We start from the raw sequence: 5,390 nt of genomic DNA, 5'->3' as shown, positions 1-5,390 counted from the left end.
TTCAAGTCCGGGCTCTGGCTGAGCCACTCAAGGACATTCAGAGACTTGTCCCCAAGCCACCCCTGCGTTGTCTTGGCTGTGTGCTAAGGGTCGTTGTCCTGTTGGAAGGTGAACCTTCGCCCCAGTCTGAGATCCTGAACGCTCTGGAGCTGGTTTTCATCAAGCATCTCTCTGTACTTTGTGCCATTCATCTTTCCCTCGATTCTGACTAGTGTACCAGTCCCTGCTGCTGAAAAACATCCCCACAGCATGATGCTGCCACCACCATGCTTCACCCTAGAAATGGTGCCAGGTTTCCTCCAGACATGGCGCTTGGCATTCAGGCCAAAGAGTTCAATATTGGTTTCATCAGACCAGAGAATATTGATTCTCATGGTCTGAGAGTCTTCAGGTGGCTTTTGGCAAACTCCAAGCGTGCTGTCATGTGCCTTTTACTGAGAAGTGGCTTCCGTCTGACCACTCTACCATAAAGACCTGGTTGATGGAGTGCTGCAGAGATGGTTGTCCTTCTGGAGGTTTCTCTAATCTCCACAGAGGAACTCTGGAGCTCTGTCAAATCAAATCAAATCAAATAAATGTTTATTTGTCACATACACATGGTTAGCAGATGTTAATGCAAGTGTAGCGAAATGCTTGTGCTTCTAGTTCCGACAATGCAGTAATAACCAACAAGTATTCTCGCTAACAATTCCAAAACTACTTCCTTATAGACACAAGTGTAAGGGGATAAAGAATATGTACATAAAGATACATGAATGAGTGATGGTACAGAGCGGCATAGACAAGATACAGTAGATGGTATCGAGTACAGTATATACATATGAGATGAGTATGTAAACAAAGTGGCATAGTTAAAGTGGCTAGTGATACATGTATTACATAAAGATGCAGTAGATGATATAGAGTACAGTATATACGTATACATATGAGATGAATAATGTAGGGTATGTAAACATTATATTAGGTAGCATTGTATTAGGTAGCATTGCCACTGCTGCGCCTTCTTCACGATGCTGTCTGTGTGGGTGGACCAATTCAGTTTGTCTGTGATGTGTACGCCGAGGAACTTAAAACTTACTACCCTCTCCACTACTGTTCCATCGATGTGGATAGGGGGGTGTTCCCTCTGCTGTTTCCTGAAGTCCACAATCATCTCCTTAGTTTTGTTGACGTTGAGTGTGAGGTTATTTTCCTGACACCACACTCCGAGGGCCCTCACCTCCTCCGTGTAGGCTGTCTCACCGTTGTTGTTAATCAAGCCTACCACTGTTGTGTCGTCCGCAAACTTGATGATTGAGTTGGAGGCGTGCGTGGCCACGCAGTCGTGGGTGAACAGGGAGTACAGGAGAGGGCTCAGAACGCATCCTTGTGGGGCCCCAGTGTTGAGGATCAGCGGGGTGGAGATGTTGTTGCCTACCCTCACCACCTGGGGGCGTCACATCAGGAAGTCCAGTACCCAGTTGCACAGGGCGGGGTCGAGACCCAGGGTCTCGAGCTTGATGACGAGCTTTGAGGGTACTATGGTGTTAAATGCCGAGCTATAGTCGATGAATAGCATTCTCACATAGGTATTCCTCTTGTCCAGATGGGTTAGGGCAGTGTGCAGTGTGGTTGAGATTGCATCGTCTGTCAACCTATTTGGGCGGTAAGCAAATTGGATTGGGTCTAGGGTGTCAGGTAGGGTGGAGGTGATATGGTCCTTGACTAGTCTCTCAAAGCACTTCATGATGACGGAAGTGAGTGCTACGGGGCGGTAGTCGTTTAGCCCTGTTACCTTAGCTTTCTTGGGAACAGAAACAATGGTGGCCCTCTTGAAGCATGTGGGAACAACAGACTGGGATAGAGATTGATTGAATATGTCCGTAAACACACCAGCCAGCTGGTCTGCACATGCTCTGAGGGCGCGGCTGGGGATGCCGTCTGGGCCGGCAGCCTTGCGAGGGTTAACATGTTTAAATGTTTTCCTAACGTCAGCTGCAGTGAAGGAGAGTCCGCATGTTTTGGTTGCGGGCCGTGTCAGTGGCACTGTATTGTCCTCAAAGCAGGCAAAAAAGTTATTTAGTCTGAATGGGAGCAAGACATCCTGGTCCGTGACGGGGCTGGTTTTCTTTTTGTAATCCGTGATTGACTGTAGACCCTGCCACATACCTCTTGTGTCTGAGCCGTTGAATTGAGATTCTACTTTGTCTCTATACTGACGCTTAGCTTGTTTGATTGCCTTGCGGAGGGAATAGCTACACTGTTTGTATTCGGTCATGTTTCCGGTCACCTTGCCCTGATTAAAAGCAGTGGTTCGTGCTTTCAGTTTCACGCGAATGCTGCCATCAATCCACGGTTTCTGGTTTGGGAATGTTTTAATCGTTGCTATGGGAACGACATCTTCAACGCACGTTCTAATGAACTCGCTCACCGAATCAACGTATTCGTCAATGTTGTTGTTTGATGCAATATGAAACATATCCCAGTCCACGTGATGGAAGCAGTCTTGGAGTGTGGAATCAGATTGGTCGGACCAGCGTTGAACAGACCTCAGCGGGAGATTCTTGTTTTAGTTTCTGTCTGTACGCAGGGAGCAACAAAAAATGGAGTCGTGGTCAGCTTTTCCGAAAGGAGAGCGGGGCAGAGCCTTATATGCGTCACGGAAGTTAGAATAGCAATGATCCAAGGTTTTTCCAGCCCTGGTTGCGCAATCGATATGCTGATACAATTTAGGAGTCTTGTTTTCAGATTTGACTTGTTAAAATCCCCAGCTACAATGAATGCAGCCTCAGGATATATGGATTCCAGTTTGCAAAGAGTCAAATAAAGTTCGTTCAGAGCCATCGATGTGTCTGCTTGGGGGGAATATATACGACTGTGATTATAATCGAAGAGAATTGCGGTCCTATGATTGTAGATAAATCAGGTGAACAGAAGGACTTGAGTTCCTGTATGTTGTTGTGACCACACCACGTCTCGTTAAACATGAAGCATACGCCCCCGCCCCTCTTCTTACCAGAAAGATGTTTGTTTCTGTCGGCGTGATGCGTGAAGAAACCAGCTGTCATAGTGACCATCAGGTTCCTGATAGCTCAGTTTGGCCAGGCGGCCAGCTCAAGGAGTCTTTGGGGTTCCAAACTTCTTCCATTTAGGAATGATGGAGGACAATTCCTTCGACCTCATGGTTTGGTTTTTGTTCTGACACGCACTGTGAACTGGGACCTTATATAGACCTTTCATATACAGGCCTTTATAATCGACCTGGCCGGGGTATCCTGGAAGGATAGTGATCTCATCCCTTCAGTAGAGGATGCCTGGTTATTTTTTTTAAATGCCTTCCTACCCATTTTAAATAAGCATGCCCCATTCAAGACATTTAGAACCAGGAACAGATATAGCCCTTGATTCTCCCCAGACCTGACTGCCCTTAACCAACACAAAAACATCCTATGGCATTCTGCATTAGCATCGACCAGCCCCCGTGATATGCAGCTGTTCAGGGAAGCTAGAAACCAGTATACACAAGCAGTTAGAAAAGCCAAGGCTAGCTTTTTCAAGCAGAAATTTGCTTCCTGCAACACTAACTCAAAAAGTTCTGTGACACTGTAAAGTCCATGGAGAATAAGAACACCTCCTCTCAGCTGCCCACTGCACTGAAGATAGGAAATACTGTCACCACTGATAAACCACTATAATTGAGAATTTCAATAAGCATTTTTCTACGGCTGGCCATGCTTTCCACCTGCCTACTCCTACCCCGGTCAACAGCACTGCACCCCCACAGCAACTCGCCCAAGTCTTCCCCATTTCTCCTTCTCCCAAATCCAGTCAGCTGATGTCCTAAAAGAGCTGCAAAATCTGGACCCCTACAAATCAACCGGGCTAGACAATCTGGACCCCTTCTTTCTAAAATTATCTGCCGAAATTGTTGCCACCCCTATTACTAGCCTGTTCAACCTCTTTCGTGTCGTCTGAGATTCCCAAAGATTGGAAAGCAGCTGCGGTTATCCCCCTCTTCAAAGGGGGACACACTCTTGACCCAAACTGCTACAGACCTATATCTATCCTACCCTGCCTTTCTAAGGTCTTCGAAAGCCAAGTCAACAAACAGATTACCGACCTTTTCGAATCTCACCATACCTTCTCTGCTATGCAATCTGGTTTCAGAGCAGGTCATGGGTGCACCTCAGTCACGCTCAAGGTCCTAAACAATATCTTAACCCGCCATCGATAAGAAACATTACTGTGCAGCCGTATTCATTGATCTGGCCAAGGCTTTCGACTCTGTCAATCACCACATCCTTATCGACAGACTCGACAGCCTTGGTTTCTCAAATGATTGTCTCGCCTGGTTCACCAACTACTTCTCTGATAGAGTTCAGTGTGTCAAATCGGAGGGTCTGCTGTCCGGACCACTGGCAGTCTCTATGGGGGTGCCACAGGGTTCAATTCTTGGACCGACTCTCTTCTCTGTATACATCAATGATGTCGCTCTTGCTGCTGCTGAGTCTCTGATCCACCTCTACGCAGACGACACCATTCTGTATACTTCTGGCCCTTCTTTGGACACTGTGTTAACAACCCTCCAGGCAAGCTTCAATACCATACAACTCTCCTTCCGTGGCCTCCAATTGCTCTTAAATACAAGTAAAACTAAATGCATGCTCTTCAACCGATCGCTGCCTGCACCTGCCCGCCTGTCCAACATCACTACTCTGGACGGTTCTGACTTAGAATACGTGGACAACTACAAATACCTAGGTGTCTGGTTGGACTGTAAACTCTCCTTCCAGACCCACATCAAACATCTCCAATCCAAAGTTAAATCTAGAATTTCGCAACAAAGCATTCTTCACTCATGCTGCCAAACATACCCTTGTAAAACTGACCATCCTACCATCCTCGACTTCGGCGATGTCATTTACAAAATAGCCTCCAATACCCTAGTCAACAAATTGGATGCAGTCTATCACAGTGCAATCCATTTTGTCACCAAAGCCCCATATACTACCCACCATTGCGACCTGTACCCTCTCGCTGGCTGGCCCTCGCTTCATACTCGTCGCCAAACCCACTGGCTCCATGTCATCTACATGTCATCTACAAGACCCTGCTAGGTAAAGTCCCCCCTTATCTCAGCTCGCTGGTCACCATAGCATCACCCACCTGTAGCACGCGCTCCAGCCGGTATATCTCTAGGGTCCTACCCCCAAAACCAATTCTTTCTTTGGCCGCCTCTCCTTCCAGTTCTCTGCTGCCAATGACTGGAACAAACTACAAAAATCTCTGAAACAAGAAACACATCTCCCTCACTAGCTTTAAGCACCAACTGTCAGAGCAGCTCAGATTACTGCACCTGTACATAGCCCACCTATAATTTAGCCCAAACAACTACCTCTTTCCCTACTGTA

Source organism: Oncorhynchus masou, chromosome 14 (genome assembly GCF_036934945.1).
Source record: "Oncorhynchus masou masou isolate Uvic2021 chromosome 14, UVic_Omas_1.1, whole genome shotgun sequence".
NCBI classification, from domain to species: domain Eukaryota; kingdom Metazoa; phylum Chordata; class Actinopteri; order Salmoniformes; family Salmonidae; genus Oncorhynchus; species Oncorhynchus masou.
This window is presented reverse-complemented; position numbering follows the sequence as displayed.